Genomic DNA, 17,035 nt, shown 5'->3' with positions numbered 1-17,035 from the left:
CCCAGAGCGGTGCCATCCAGGCAGCCTGATGCTCTTCAAGCGCTGCCAGTCCTGAAGGCATGAGCTTCCACGCTGCCTTGCTGAAAAGCTCCATCTCACACAGGGATGGCAAAGATGAATTAATTATGTAAAGTGCTTTGGAGATGAAAAGTGACATCTGAGTGCCAAGTATTACTATTAATAACAAAACATATACTCCTACCAGGTATTATTTCTTTTTTTCCCCTGCTAAATTTCCTAGTTCTGAAGTTCAGAAAACACCAGCACAAGTCAGGAAAAAAGCATAAAACATCGAGTGCATGGGTAGAAGTATTTTGATCTAAGCCATCCAAAATTTCAGACTAGACCCATTTTCCTGTGTCTGCCTGCATTTTACTACCTCCACACCACTACCAGCGTGCCAGTACCAATATCAAATCCTAGCAGATTGCAAGTCTTGCATAAAAATCTACCCTTCCTCCTTCTGGTCTTTTGTAAAGACAACTGAAGCATTTCTGTTCAAAGTCAAAGAAGACATCTTCTTAAGGTTAGGCATATGCTTGATTCCTGTTCAGCAAATCACTTAAGTATGTACTTGAATTAAAGCACATGTTGTGGGCTGAGTTTTGGTGAGGTCTGGGAAAGTTGGGTGCCAAATGCTCGATGGAGTCTCAATTTTACTGAAAGCCAGCAGGGACAGGAGGGAGAGGGAAAACAGAAATTTTCTCCAAAAATTCAAGCTCACATGAAATGTCAGGTTGTGGTGTATGAAATGGGAGGAGAAGACTGCAAAACAGAAATTTCTGTGCTGTACCCAGCAGGCTGTAAGCTACATTTTAGGGCTATGTTGATGTTTAAGCTAGTTTGGTATGTTCTTGCTGGGTTGCTTCAAAGCTCGACCTCAGTGGCAAAAGCAGCTGGTCCTTACTGATTTTGGTCCATTCAAATATCTCAGCAGAAAGACTCCAAAAGAGGTTTGTGAAACAAAGATAAGTTACAAACTCTGTTGTAGCAATGTGTTTTTTTATTAAAAAAGGATGCAGATAATCCAGTCATATGTGACAATCAAAGCAAACATTAATTGAACAACTTCAAACAATACAATACAGAAATTGAAAAATGGTGCTCACTGAGGGCTTTAAAGACATTTGAAATGTGGAATATATTTTAAAGGTCAATTCCAGTAGTAATTATGTTAAAATGGTGAAGCTTTTAGAGAATGCGAAACACAAGATTAATATGTTGCCAGATAGAAAGTGGCAAAAGACTCTATCTTGTGTGTGTCTGTGTGAGCGAGTATGTGTACATATGCATGTTGCATGTGTGGAAGCTCACAAGCGGCCCGCAATACATCAGAGTAGCTTTTACAGATACCAAGAACGCCAGTGCTCTTTGTATGTGTGTGAAACTTCCACCAGTGTCAAGGATATTTGCATTGAACATGTGCTGGTGCTTTTAGTCCAGGAACTGGGGTCTTTATCACAAGTTTGTTATCACAGTTAATGCCCACAGTGGTAGCATCAGATGATTCTTACTGGAGTGGGCAAGGTGCTGTATGGTCAGAGAATAAAACTCTACTATTAAACTACTTGTGCACTTCTACTTAGTCAAGATGAAGTGTGCCTTTTCATGTATTTTGGGGGGGAACTGGAGGTGTGATGAGATCTGATTAAATACTTTGCTTTGTAATGGGTGTCTGTGCAAAGGAAAATCATTTTATATATTTTTTTTTTCTTTTTTTAATACTTGAGTGAGTGCTTTAGCCACAGGATCATCTCTGTAACTTTGTATTCTCTCCAACGGGTTGTTGGTTCATTGTACGCCCCTGGTTTCCTTGAGGTGCCTCGATTTAACTCAGTCAAAAAAAGAAAACCACCAGCCATGACGATGCCAAACCCTACATGAGTTTTGAGCTCTTCTAAAGTGAATTGTGTAAGATGTTTCAGATCCTCTGATCGAAAACACTGCACAAAGTGTGGCGAAAACTTACAACAAACTCAAACTTTTCTCATAAAAAAACTCACTGTTGGAAGCAATCCTGCCACTCCATGAATGGCATTATTCTGAAAACTCAGTCTAGGCATTTCACTGAGGCCTGGTGGAGAAGGGCACTTTCATCCCATCAAAGTTTCTCACTCCTCTGGATTCTTTTTGGAAATCCAAGCCTGACAATACATTGCTAAGATGGAAGGAATGCAGCCACAGGGATGGATCAGAGCCCAGGCACAAGAGGGGAGTGCTAATACTTTCTAACTGTAGGTGTCCAAATACAATCCTGTGAAATCCAGAGGCCCCTGTGTGCCTCTATTCATTATATAGGGGTGGGATTCATCTCCTTTATTTTTAGCATTTAGAAGTGGGGGAAATCTGAGGTGACTTTCTTTTAGAACCAGTGGAGCAGAATAGGAGCACCCAGATAGTCTCGGTGTCCAGGTTGGTGTCCCCCTGACTGCACAGGGAGGCACTTTTAGACACCTCATCCTGAAATGGCTGTCATCTGCATGCCCCTCACTCCAGGTGCTCCCATTGGCGTGTAAGTTAGATGCCTAAAGACGTCAAGATGATGGCGAGCTCTGGTCTCCCCAGCAAAGGAGTGAATCTGAGGGCAGCGTCCCTGAAGTGCAGGCTGTGATTGCTTGGGAACCTGCAAGACACCTGGCCACTGCACCAAGGGAAAGACAACAAACCAAAAGGTGATGTATACTGAGAGAGCCAGTCATTTCCCACAATACATCATAAACAGTATATTTATAACATTAATTAAATGTCTGCAACTAAAATTATTTGTAATAGAGATGAGAGAACCCAATAGACTACTAGTGAAGCCAGCTTGTTTCATTGCAGAAGGGCTGGGCAAAGACTTATTACACTGTATATGAAAGTCTTAAGCAGTTTCTGGCTTAGGAATGTTTATTTTCAGGATGTCTGCATAATGCAAATAAACATGCTATATAGTGTAGGTTATGAGAGAGAATCCAGTTTGTCTTGACTCCTCTCTGATATATTTCCTATATGAATGAGAAGAAAATCCCTTATTTGTAGCCTAATGTAATAGTAATCATAGGATCATAGAATGTCTTGGGTTGGAAGGGACCTTAAAGAGCATATGTCCCATGGGCAGGGACACCTTCCACCAGCCCAGGTTACCTAAAGCCCCATCCAGCCTGGCCTTGAGCACTGCCAGGGATGGGGCATCCACAGCTTCTCTGGGCAGTCTGGGCCAGAGCCTCACTGCCCTCTGAGTGAATATTTTTTTCCTAATATCTAATCTATATCTACTCTTTTTTAGTTTAAAACTGTCCTCCCTTTTCTTATCACTATCTGCCTGTGTAAAAAGTTGCTGTCCATCTTTTTTATAATCCCTCTTTAAGTACTGAAAGGCCACAGTGAGGTCTCCCTGGAGCCTTCTCTTCAGGCTGAACATCCCCAGCTCTCAACCTGCCTTCATAGGAGAGGTGCTCCAGCCTCTGAACATCTTCATGGTCCTCCTCTGGACCCGCTCTAACAGGTCCACATCTTTCTTGTGCTAGGGAATATATAATGGGATAATACAATGTTGTCGTGGTTAAACCCGGCCGGCAGCTAAACACCACGCAGCCGTTCGCTCACCCTCCCCCCTCCCTCTCTGGGATGGGGGAGAGAAATGGAAAGTGAAGCCCGTGAGTTGAGATAAAGACAGTTTAATAAGACAGGAAAATAATAATAATAATAATAATAATAATAATAATAATAATAATAATAATAATAATAATAAAATGATAATAGTACTACTAATAATAATATGTACAAACAAGTGATGCACAATGCAATTGCTCACCACCCGCTGACCGATGCCCAGCCTAACCCCGAGCAGTCCGGCCCCCTCCCCCTGGCTAGCCACCCCTATATATTGTTTAGCATGACGTCAGATGGTATGGAATACCCCTTTGGCTACTTTGGGTCACCTGTCCTGGGTCTGTCCCCTCCCAGCTCTTACTGCACCCCCAGCCTGCCCATTGGCAGGACAGAGCAAGAAGCTGAAATGTCCTTGGCTTAGTATAAGCACTGCTCTGCAACAATTAAAACATCGGGGTGTTATCAGCACTCTTCTCATCCTAAGCCAAAACACAGCATTCCACCAGCTACCAGGAAGAAAAATAATTCTGTTCTAACTGAAACCAGGACATCTATTAAAGACATCCCCAGAAAACCTACATCTTAGCATCCGTGGGGGTTGGGTTTTTCAACAGAGGGTAAAGCAAAGAGCACCTGCAGGACTGAAGGACTTCATGGACAACACCTACATCCCTACCTGTAAATAAACCCGTCCAGGATGGTGGTGTGAGCCCTGGCCTACAGTCTCACACTCTATTTTATTAAGCCATGAAGATACATTGAGTACCTCTCAGTCTTTAGGAGGCAAGGACAAGATTGCAGCAGCTGAAATTATGTGTCTTTGAGCACTGGGAAGCATTTTTGTTCCTTCTCCAGCTGTGATCTTGAGACTAGAGGCTCAAGAGCTAGTTAATAGAGCTGGTTAGATCCTTCATTCAATCCTTTCATTCAATAACCATTTACTCACAGGACACTCAGCTGGGCCAGCCAACAAATGACAGAGGAGAGGAAAGAGAGGGTGGGACGAGCAGTTAGTATTACTTGTTGCTTTTGTGATCTGTATCTCATTTTTTGAGGCTGTGAACACCCACCAGCCAGCCAAAGGTAATAATACAGTAGGTCACTGCCAAACTCAATTGTTTTTCTGTTTAATATTGCTTTTCTTTTCCTCTTCTTTTCCCCTCCTCTCAGAGTTTTCTTTGAGGTGACCTTGTCCACCTCTTGTTGCTTCTTTGTCCTCAAGGTCATGCATCATGGAAATTTCTCTTCACCCAGCAGACTTAAGGGTAAATAAATCAGAAGAAACCCAGGCCCTTCATTGCCTGTGGGTAAGGAATCTGCCCCTTGCAACTTCTCCTGGTCCTTTTAGTAGTCTTTGTCCATTTGTTGTCCACTGGAGAGCAGCCCTGCAGAGAGGGATCTGAGGGTTGTGGATGACAGCAAGTTGAATATGAGCCAGAAGTGTGCCCTGTCAGCCAGGAGGGCCAACCATATCCTGGGGTGCATCAAGCACAGCATTGCTAGTTGGTCGAGGGAAGTGACTCTCTCGCTCTGCTCTGCGCTGGTGCGGCCTTACCTCGAAAACTGTGAGCATAAACTGTTGGAGAGTGTCCAGAGGAGGGCGATGAAGATGGTGAAGGGCCTAGAGGGGAAGACTTATGAGGAGCGGCTGAGGTCACTGGGCCTGTTCAGCCTGGACAAGAGGAGGCTGAGAGGAGACATTGCAGTCTACAACTTCCTTGCGAGGGGGAGTGGAGGGACAGGTGACCTGTTCTCCTTAATCACCAGTGACAGGACCCACGGGAACGGTGTCAAGCTGAGGCAGGGGAGGTTTAGGCTGGACATCAAGAAAAGGTTCTTCACCAAGAGGGTGGTCGCACACTGGAACAGGCTCCCCAGGAAAGTAGTCACTGCACCAAGCCTGTCTGAATTTAAGAAGCAATTGGACTGTGCACTTAGTTGTTGAGGGATTTTTGAAACAGCAAAGATCCCATGGCTTGCTGCAGCTGAGCAAACCAAGCTACCAGGACGACTATGAGAAGTTCCCATGACAGTGTTCCCACACAGCCCAATTGAGGAATTTAGAAAAATATTATTGCCAGCAGCTGACTTCAAGGATGGGATCTACGTGACTGCTAATCACAAGGGGGTTGTTTTCTTGCAGGTGGGGTTGTTTTCGTGCAGTTGTTTGTCTGAGTGCTTTTGACCAATAATCTTGTGTGAGACACTATCCGGCCCTGTTAAGTTCACTATAAAAGTCAGGCTATTTGGGTAATAAAATGGAGCATGATCTGACCATCCTAATGTCTGTCGTGTTAAAGTATATAATTCGGACAGCGTGGTGTGATGTAATTATTTACCATTATATGGATAACATTTGGTTTGGTCGGCCAGAATGCTTCCAGGATTCAGATATAAAGTTTATTTGGGATACATTGGAAGCAAAAGGGTTGAAGATAGCCCCAGAGAAGGTCCAACAGAAACAGCCATGGCTATACTTGGGATGGCAAATATCAGACGCTACTATTTGTCCCCAGAAAGGTGATATAACTATGGTGTTACATAATTTGATAAATGTACAAATGTTCCTGGATAATATTCAGTGGAGTTGCCACATTGTACGGATTACTAATGACACAGGTGATGGCAAGGGTGGAATGATAGGGCAGCATTGTCGAGTTCTGGAATGGATTTTCCTACAGATTCAGCCTAAAACAAGTGTTCCATATTCTCCCATGGGCCAAGTGATGGTTGAATGATCACACCAGGTTTTAAAGGAACAATTAGTGAGATTAAAAGAGATCAAGAACATCGATGAGCGATTGTGCAAGACATTGGTTGTCTTGAATCACTTATGTTTGACTAGGGACCGAGAAGACCCTCCTGTGAGTATTCATTTTCAAACAATAAATATAGCAGCACCAAATGTGTTACCACAAATAAGAATGATCTTATTTGTTACAACAAATAAGAATGAAGATCCTGCTACAGGAACCTGGAAAGGGCCATAAGGATACAGAAATACAATTAACACCTGTGATTACAATGACACTGCTAAGCAGGGTTTAGGGGTTTATGGCACGGAGACAAGGGGTAACAACTATAGCATTTGGAACAATCGTACAGCTATGGCCTTACCTCCTGATGTCTTTCTGATTTGCGGGGATAGGGCCTGGCAAGGTATCCCTGCAAATGCTATCGGAAGTCCATGTTACTTAGATAAACTTACTATATTTGCTCCTAGCTTGTCACAGTTACGTGAGATCGGCAGACATAAATCGGCATTGCTTGCACCGGATTGCAATGATAATGTTGAATTGTGTGGGGTTGCAGCTAGAGCGGCATTGGCAATTTTTGTGCCAGGAATGGCATCTGCGGCCGCACTTAACAACTTAGAAAAATTGGTATGCTGGGCCGAGAAGCAAGTCCATGCCACGACAGAGATACTTGAGGAGATGTTACCAGATCAAAATAGTCTGTGACATGCGCTCTTACAGGATCGAGCTGCTATTGACTTCTTGCTCTTGGCTCAAGGGCATGGGTGTGACGACTTTGAGGGAATGTACTGTTTAAACCTTTCTGATCATAATGAGTCAATTCACAAATCCATTACTTTCCTGAAAGAGCACATGAGAAAGATTCAATATGGTATCAATCCTTTCAATCAATGGTTCACTGATTTGTTTGAAACGATGCATAGGTGGCTGCTGGGATTAGTCAAAGAGGGATTAAGGATTCTGTTTGTTGTGGTGTTAATCATCATTGCATGTTGTATTGTGATAAATGTGGTTAAAGGGTAACTTGCAAAACTGTTACATCGGGCGTGGTTTGCTCAAAAAGTAAAAGGGGGAAATGTTGAGGGATTTTTGAAACAGCAAAGATCCCATGGCTTGCTGCAGCTGAGCAAACCAAGCTACCAGGACAACTATGAGAAGTTCCCATGACAGTGTTCCCACATCCCCCAATTGAGGAATTTAGAAAAATATTGTTGCCAGCAGCTGACTTCAAGGACGGGATCTACGTGACTGCTAATCACAAGGGGGTTGTTTTCTTGCAGTTGTTTGTCTGAGTGCTTTTGACCAATAATCTTGTGTGAGACACTATCCGGCCCTGTTAAGTTCACTATAAAAGTCAGGCTATTTGGGTAATAAAATGGAGCATGATCTGACCATCCTAGTGTCTGTCGTGTTTTCGGCCATTCTTCCTGCAACACTTAGTCACATGGTCTAAACTTTTGGGTAGACCTGTGCAGTGCCAGGAGTTGGACTAGATGATCATTATGGGTCCCTTCCAACTCGGGATATTCTATGATTTTATGATTCAAGAAACACCATAGCACAGAAGCATCTCTGTCATTTCTCTTCAGATTCCAAGAGCCTATGTTGTGCATTAAAGGTTTGGAGCCACAGGATGTGCCAAAAGCTAGGTCATATGTTTTGCTATGATTTTCCTACTATTTCAGCTTTGTCTATAAAGGGCAAATGGTAAATCATCTTCCTGAGAGTTAATGGAGCATTTCTGCAACAAGAGGAAAAAGTGAAAAAGTATCAAAAGAGTGGCTTATTATCTCTGTCAGCCAAAATTTGCCTTGCCTGTCACCTGCCTAGTAGTCTTAATTTTTCAATCTTTATTCTCCACATTATTATTTTTCCTTAGTTTTCCTTCATTTTGTAAGCCTTCCTGTAATTCTGTTGCTTCAGTTTCAGGTCCACACCCCTTTTCAGCTCTCCAATTATAATATTTTGAACTTTAACATTAAAACCAGAGTACCTGTCTAGCATCTTTCTTGTATAGGTTTCTAAGCTTTTTGTAGACAGTAATTAAGTGAGCCTGACAACAATCCTGGAAGTTTAGGTTAGTGGAGGCACAGAGTGCCTGAATGGTCACATATTTAGTGGCAGAGCTGGAAAGAGAGCCAGGAGTCCTGACTCCTCATTCTTTGATTTGACCATCTGATATTGTCTCACACAAAGGACAGTAGAATATGGATCAGGCTATTCCCCTGCCCATCCCTCCTCACCTAATTGTAATTATCCATCCATATTCAGTCTATTTCATCAGTGCCAGATACCCCGTAGATTTTTTCCATTTAATGTTCTGTGATACTGTGTGCTAACTCTGTAATACTCTGTCTTCTGATCCTATCCTTTCCCTTTAGATATAAACTCCTGCCTGCTGTGGCACGGTGAAAAATAGGAGTGGGTTATTGATGATTATTAAGGATTCGCCTTCAGCTACCCCAACCAGTGGTTCCATCCAAGTAACTCAATATTTTTCCTTTCCTCTATTTGAAGTTATTCATCAGCAGGAACGTCTTTGCCTGGGAGGTGGCTTGTTGGGCAAGAAAGGACCTCTCCTTAATGGGAAAATAATCATGATTTAGACCTGGCTGCTTTCCAAATATCCCTGTGCAATCAACCAAATAAACACATTTTAGAAAACAGAATTGTAAAAGTAACTTTGAAGAATCGGTTGCCATAGGAACAGATCTGTAAATACTTAACTGCAAACATTAAGTGACACAGTGATATTCCAGAGCCCAGGATACCTTAAAAGGATGGCAAATTTCACCCAGCTCTTTAAATAATCAACTTGGCTGCACTTGGATTTTCTCCCCATTTCCTTTTTTTTTTTTTTTTTTTTAAATATTCAGTCATATTCGCATCCCTGTTCTCAGGCATGTGTGATAATAGAAATGCCAGAACTATTTTATAAAAGAGACTCCTGATCTTTTATATAGTGGAGGCAGAGCAGGAGGAGGGGGCACCAAAAACGGGCTCAGAGCAACCTTTGGAGTCTGAAAATACAGCCCAGAGTCATTCTGTTTTCCTCTAACTGCAGGGTCAGGAGACAACATGATAGATTGGGGCTTTTCACTGCAAGAAAAAACTGCAAATGACCAGCAATTTCGTCATCTGCCGGGGAAGAATCAGATGCAAGGAAATAAAGGGGTTATGAACAATTTTAATTTAAACAAGTGGCTGCATGTATATGGTACCCTAGCCTTACATCCTTGCTCAGAGTTAACTCCCTCCTGGCTTCCCCAGCACATGTCAGGGCCTGCTGCCTTTGGATGAGCAAGAGTGTCCTCTTCCCTGGGGCATCAGGCCCCTCCCTTCCTCGTGGCCAAGCATCCACACCCCACAGGGGCTTTTTTTGGTCCCATCAAGAGGATGGCTTCACATTGAGGTCAGAGAAGTCAACAGCACCAGTGCTTCCTCCCGGGAGAGCAGTGAGGAATGGCCGCAGACAGACCTTGCCCTGGTTACGGATGACTTCTGCAGGCTTGCTTTGCTGAGATTTTTCTTTACCGTATTTTTCTTTACCAGATCCTTTCAGAAGTAGTGAGGCTGTGCAGCCCTTGGCATTTCCGAGAAGGAATTACCCCAAATCTCCACAAAGAGGTAAACAACCCTAACATCTCTTTGCTGCTAACACACAGACAAATTTTCCATCTCGACATTCATGCCGGATCAGAGGAGCTCTCCGTGCTTGGACTCAGGGTATAGCTGTCCTTGGAGTGAGGTACCCCAGGCTGAGGACACCTTGCTTTGTCCCTCCCTTCCCTGAACAGAAGAGGGGAAGTGGCACTGCCTGGATGTCTTGTCCTTTGTGCATGAGGTCAGGTGCTTTCAGTGGCGGTCTGCAGACCGCAGAGGCTTTGTGACACACAAAATTGGGAATTGCCTTCAGTGAGGTGTGAAAAGAGAGCTTCCTAAGCAGTCATTTTGTGCACTACTGCAAAGGTCACTTCTCTTCCTGCTGAATATCTTCCAAAAGCACTGGAGTAAATGGGAAGATTTATCTCACCTTCCCCATGCTCTGTTGCAGTTTGTGAACACGAGCTGGATTCTCTACATGACAGAGCCTAAGTGCACGTTCTCCTCATTGGCTAGAAGTGTTTGAAAGAAGAGTTTTGGTTGAAGCCCCAGGTCAGCTTAACTTGTGGGCAGTTCAGGCAGCTCCTGTCTGCTTCTTTGAGCCTCACAGCTTTGTCTTAAAGAAGACACCTGACATTTCACCCATTTCACCAATGTTTTCTTCTTAAGTGTTTTGAGTTATGTCTCAGAAGTAAGGTGGGCAGCAACGGTCTAGGAAAGGGTATGAGCATTCTTTATGAAGTGAGAAGCTGTGTAGTCGTAGATGTACAGCATGCACTATTAGATGTCCCGAATGCATTAATTTGGGAGAGGGGAAGGAGCTGTATTTCATCTCTGTGAGGTTCTTGGATCTAGGAAAAGAGTGGTAATTGCAAGTGGATTAGGTCAACTGCCTAGCTTGTCTTCTTTATAGGAGAAGACAAGCTAGGCAGTTTACCTTTCTACATGCCTCCTTTTAATTGCTTCTCTTTATCTTCTTCATTTGCTGTTCCCAAGGTTAGGAGGAAATGGTGGAGCAAAGGCAGCCCCACACCTTCCACGGTGACTCTGAGCTGTGCATTGTCCTGTGCTACTTTCCCAATGCTTGCTCAGCCACTATTTGAGGTGGGAGATGTGATAAGAAGGAAGCAAAGGAATTAAATGTGTAATATGGTGAACTCAACCTCATTCTTCCAGTCTCTTGCAGCAAGCGAGGAAAAAAAAAGACTTTGTAAAGGAATTTTCAGGAAATGCGGAAGGTAAGAAGGGAAGAGGTCTGGCTTGGTAGGAAAACATTTTTAGGATGTGTGGCAGCACTGATTTGCAAAAGAAAGAGGGAGGTGTATTGTGTGGTGCCATATGGATTTTCAGGAGAGAGCCAAGAGGGTGTCAATGGCTTCCCCTCCATCATCTCTTCCCACTGTTTTGCTGAAGTCCCATCATCAGTGAGGAACAGGCACAGCTGAGCCTCCCGTGGGGATTGCAGAGCGGAAATGTTCTGTCCTGGACGGAAATCAGGCAGAGGGAATCTTTGGTCAGCTCAGCTTTGGATGCCAAGAGGCAGAGAGAGGCAGGGGGAGAGAGGATGAAAGGGAATATTGGATGTTTTGTTAATTTAGAAGTGCAGTAACACAGCAGACCCTGTACTTAATGTCACTATATGAATTTAAGGCCTTTCCTTCTCAGAGAGCAACAAGGAAGGAAACAAGAAAGGCAGAGGTGATATTTAACCTTTCCCTCCCTAAAGAGTAGAGGAAAAGGGCTGTCAGATGCAAGGAGGTCAAAGGAGCCCTGACCGTTACCACCCACCACTGGGAGTAAGGCTCATCCCTGCTTGTGTTTTGATCAAGACAAAGATATCTTGATGGAAAGAAAGCCCATTATGTTCTCCCTGTAATGGATTTTAAATGTTTATATTTACCAGCAGTGCCAATAACTTCCTGTTGGTATCATGAGGTAAAGATAAAGGAGTCTCTCAACTGGTGGTGCAGGGGTCAAGAAATAATTCTCCTGCTCTCTCTGTCTAACTTGGCATAATAGACTCAGTGAGTTATGGGGCCGAAATGGGGAGATCACCATCTTCCAAGGCAGCAAGCACTGTCTGGGCAGGAGACAAGAACCAACGCTGTACAGCTCAGTACAGAAAATTCTATTCTCCTCTTTTAGTATCCACAATATTTAAGCTACAGAGCCATCAACTAAAAAGCAAAATGCTTACTGCTAATGTACATTAGTCTACTGCTCTTTGCTAGGCTTTCTCATCCTTTGCTAGGCTCAGTTCTGATCAGTAGCATAAATTGACTCTCCGGCTTGAGAATGCTTGCTGACGAATTGGAAAAGAAATTAACTCCTTAAATAACTTTTATTTCTATCCACCTTTACATGCTGAAATGCTAAGGCCAGTTCCTTTCCTGCCTTCTCCCAGTAGTTTCTAAAAGTAGTTCAACTATGGTTAGTTTATCACAGAATTGTTGAGGTTGGACGGGATCTCTGGAGATCATCTAGTACAGCATTGGGATGTGTTGGAGCAATTTTTGATGTAAAAGATAAACTACCAGAACAAAGGGACTGGGAGCCAGATGCTTTGGTTTGTAGTTAGAAAAGAGTAGGTTTCCTCGTCATATATCCCACACTTTGTTTAGAAAATAAAAGAAAAATGCTGTCTTTACCAAAGCGAAATGCCTGCCTTCCTGTTCCTGTTAAGTCTGGGATCTTAAAATTCAGTGGCAGACAGCAGTGGAACGATTGCTCTGGATACCGAAATACTGCTTTTTCAAGCAAAGGATTCAGTGAGGGGTCAGTGAGAAAGGCCAGGTGTGGTCTGAAGGAGCTCTTCTCTGTATACATACCCTTCATTTTGACTGTGCTCAAGCCAAACATCAGCTGAGACAGAAGATGCACATACAGGCAGTTACCCAAACCTGTTCCCATAGACAATGTCACCAGCTTCCCAAAATCTTTCCCTCTTTCATGGATGTGATTAGGTCCTTCACCTGAGGTAGCTATTCCCACAGTCACATTGTCTGTACTTATACAACCTTTCCCAAGTCCACGTGTCCACAGGCTCCACAAAGGGAGCCTGTTTTCCTTTTGTCTTTTTCAGCAGTCTGGGGAGGAGGGTGATCTCTGGTCCTCCTTGCATGAAGCTTTTGCCTTTGACGCCCCTGGTGTCCTGGAAAGTGTAGTGGGTTTACGTGGCAAGGTTTTGGTAGCAGGGGGCCATAGGGGTGTGTGGTGGTTTTACCGTGCTGGGCAGCTAAACCCCACAACCGCTCTCTCACTCCCCCTCCTTTAGATAAGGAGGGGGAGAAGTAAAGCAAAGAACAACTCACGGGTTGAGATAAGGATAATTTAATTAAAGGGAAATAATTATAATAATTAAATAAAGACTACCATGAACTAAACAATTTAACTAAGGGGAAATAAAAGGGAAAGGGGAAAAAGGGAGGAAAACAAACAAACAAAATAAATGAAAGCTATATGGAAGTGCAGAGGAAAGAAATTACTCTCTACTTCCCACAAATGAGCGATGATTGACCACGTCCTTGAAGCAAGGCCTCAACGCACGCAGCTGGTGTTCGAGAGGAGGACCGACGTCTTCTCAACGAGAGCCCACCCCTCCCCTCTTCTTCCTGTTTCCACCTTTTATTGCTGAGTGTGACACCACATGGTATGGAATATCCCTTTGATTGGTTTAGGTCAGCTGCCCTAGTGATGTTTCTCTCCTTACTTTTTTGCCCACCCCCTAGGAGGGTTAGAGAAAGGCCCAATGCTGTGGCAGGAGTCATACATTGTTGGTCCCATCCCCTCATCCCAGTGAATTGCTGCCAGGGTACTGGCATGTGCTGCTGGTGCACTCCGCACAAATTTACGCCACATGGATGTTGTGCACTGGACTTCATCGGGGTCTTGAGGTGTCTGGGCATTGTCCAAATCACTATAAATCATCTCCCGCACAGCTAATTCCCGCAGATGTTGGAGACCTTTATCCACAGTGGTCCACTTGCCTATGTGATATACAATATCTTCCTTATGGGGATATCTTTCTTTGATAGCTGCCAGGAGTCGTCTCCAGAGGCTGAGGGCCTGTGCTCCTCTCCCGATTACTTTGTCGATTACCCTTTCTCTAGAGAGGGATCCCAGCTGTTTGGCTTCATTGCCTTCTAATTGTAGGCTACTGGCCCCAGCATCCCAGCATCGGAGCAGCCAAGTGAGGATGTGTTCACCTGGGCGTCGACCATAATCCTTTCGTATTTCTCGCATCTCACTCAGGGATAAGGATCGAGTGATTTCTGATTCCTTTATGATTTCCGTCTCGTCTTCCTGCTGTTTTTGTGATGGCTCTGCTTTAGAGGTGCCTGCCAATTCCCCTTCTCCCTCCTTCTTAGGAGAGCCTTTTTCCCTTACTAAACGAGCTGACCTCCGTTTCCATTGTTTTGACTTGACTATGGGGGCGACTGATACCATAGTTGGTTGGTCCTCTGGGTCAGCCACAGCATGTGTTACTTGGTCATCAGATTCAGAGACTTCCTCCCTCTCTTCAAGTTGCTGGATGATGTTAAACAGTGTTTGATAGGAATAAACCAGGACCCAGCACAATGCTGCAAGCTGTTGTTCTCCGGCATTATCAGGATCAGGACATACAACTCTCAAACATTCTACCAAGTTTTTAGGATTTAGCACTTGCTCAGGGGTGAAGTTCAAAACTATTGGAGGAGACACTCGTGACAGGTATCTGCTAACATCATCCCACACACCGTGCCACTCACCACAAGACTGTTTCGGGACAGATTCCCAAATAAGTTTTCTAAACAATCGACTAATCTTAGAGAGAAAATGAAACCTGTTATTCAGAATTAGAAATAGCAATACATGGGTTACAGATGGATCTTCAAAATACTCCCAAACTGTTGTAATTAGCCCACTGTGAAAGAAGGGAAAGGTACCATTCCTGATATTATTAATAAACTGGTGTCCAGATGAGAAAAGGAAGGCAGTGTAGTTCTGAATATTCTCTGAAAGATAGTTTCCATGGGACCCAAATGATAACAGCGCAGAGCCTGAATTCCAGAGTAAAACAAAGGTCAGTGCTTGGCAGCACAACGAATTAAAAAAAGTGAACACAGATTGTAGCACTTGGTCGGATCGGATATATAGGAGAAAGGAGAATATGACACGAATTGCATGACATATGAACAAAGCCATTATTATTAACAGGGCAAGGAACATGGTTACTAGCAAGCAAGTGTGTTAGTTGTATGCGTTTAATCAATTCTATTGTTATCTCAACCCTTCGAGCCCCACGTTGGGCGCCAAAAAGGACTGTGGTGGTTTTACCGTGCTGGGCAGCTAAACCCCACAACCGCTCTCTCACTCCCCCTCCTTTAGATAAGGAGGGGGAGAAGTAAAGCAAAGAACAACTCACGGGTTGAGATAAGGATAATTTAATTAAAGGGAAATAATTATAATAATTAAATAAAGACTACCATGAACTAAACAATTTAACTAAGGGGAAATAAAAGGGAAAGGGGAAAAAGGGAGGAAAACAAACAAACAAAATAAATGAAAGCTATATGGAAGTGCAGAGGAAAGAAATTACTCTCTACTTCCCACAAATGAGCGATGATTGACCACGTCCTTGAAGCAAGGCCTCAACGCACGCAGCCGGTGTTCGAGAGGAGGACCGACGTCTTCTCAACGAGAGCCCACCCCTCCCCTCTTCTTCCTGTTTCCACCTTTTATTGCTGAGTGTGACACCACATGGTATGGAATATCCCTTTGATTGGTTTAGGTCAGCTGCCCTAGTGATGTTTCTCTCCTTACTTTTTTGCCCACCCCCTAGGAGGGTTAGAGAAAGGCCCAATGCTGTGCCACTGCTGCTCAGCAGTAGACACAACACTGGTGTGATAACACTGCTGTTCCAGCTACAAGTACAGAGTACGGCACTGAATGGGCTGCTGCCGGGAAAGTTAACATTCCAGCCAGACCCAGTACAGGGTGGCTTCTATGAGAACGATCTAGAAGCTGCCCCACGTTAGGTAAGGGCCCTACTGCTGGCCAGAGCTGGGCCAATAAGTGATGTTGTTTGCACCTCTGTGAGAGCATATTTAAGAAAGGGGAAAAAAAAAGCAGCCACACAGAAGCTGGGAGAATGACAGGAGTGAGGAACAGCCTTGCAGGCACCAAGGTCAGTGAAGAAGGAGGGGGAGAGGTGCTCCAGGAGCTGGAGTAGAAGTCTCCTGCGGCCTGTGGTGAGGACCATGGTGAAGCAGGCTGTCCCCCTGAAGCCCATGGAGTACCACGGTGGAGCAGGGTTCCACGCTGCAGCCCGTGGAGGAGACCACGGTGGAGCAGGTGGCCCTGCACCGACGGAGGCTGCCGCCTGTGGAAGACCCCTGCCGGAGCAGATTCCAGGCCGGACCTGTAGCCTGTGGAGAGGAGACCACGCAGGAGCAGGTGACCTGGCAGGAGCTGCTGCCCGTGGGGCACCTAGGTTGAAGCAGTTTTCTCCTGAGGGATTGTGTTGGGTCTGTCTGAGCTGGAGTCACCTTTTCCCTGCAGCAGCCCACACAGTGTACTCTGCACTCGTAGCTGGAACAGCACTGATATCACTCCAGTGTTGTGTCTATTGCTGCATAGTGCTGGCACAGCATCAGGACTCCTTCCAGGCCCCCAAGAGCCAGCAGGCTGGGGGTGGGCAAGTGATGGGGAGGGGACATTGCTGGGGCAGCTGACCTAAACCAACCAAAGAGATATTCCATAACACCTGATGTCACACTCAGCAATAAAAGGGGGGGGCTCTCGTAGGGGAGGGGGCTGTTCCTCCTGAACAACCACTACGCATTTTGAGGCCCTGCTTCCCAGGACGTGGCCGAACACCGCTCGCTGATGGGAAGTAGAGAATAATTTTTCCTCTCTCTGTGCTTCCGCGCGGACTGATTGCTTCTTTTGTCTCTGTTTTTTCCTCCCATTCCCTTTCCCTTTAATTAAACCTTTCTCATCTCAAACCTCGAGTTCTCTGTGTTGTATTTTCTCCCCCTTCCTCTCTGAGGAGAGGGGGAGTGAGAGAGCGGTTGTGGTGGAGCTCGGCTGCCCCCCTGAGT

The 17,035-nt window shown here is 44.7% G+C and overlaps 1 protein-coding gene across 5 annotated transcripts in view; it reads left to right on the top strand.

Moving 5' to 3' along the window:
- Nucleotides 1–17,035, top strand: part of LOC311426322 (CUGBP Elav-like family member 4) — a gene marked incomplete at its 5' end in the record, with an annotated part of 354,690 nt that overhangs the window by 47,901 nt on the left and 289,754 nt on the right. The window contains one exon of one of the 5 annotated variants that reach the window (XM_084502752.1): nt 2,497–2,672. The exons of the other annotated variants lie outside the window; for them this stretch is intronic. The remainder of the gene's footprint in view (nt 1–2,496; nt 2,673–17,035) is intronic. 5 annotated transcript variants of the gene reach the window in all.

This window comes from Aythya ferina (genome assembly GCF_964211825.1).
Source record: "Aythya ferina genome assembly, chromosome: W".
In the NCBI taxonomy this organism is placed as follows: Eukaryota; Metazoa; Chordata; class Aves; order Anseriformes; family Anatidae; genus Aythya; species Aythya ferina.
Note: the sequence above shows the minus strand (reverse complement) of the source record. Positions and strands in the feature narration are given on the sequence as shown.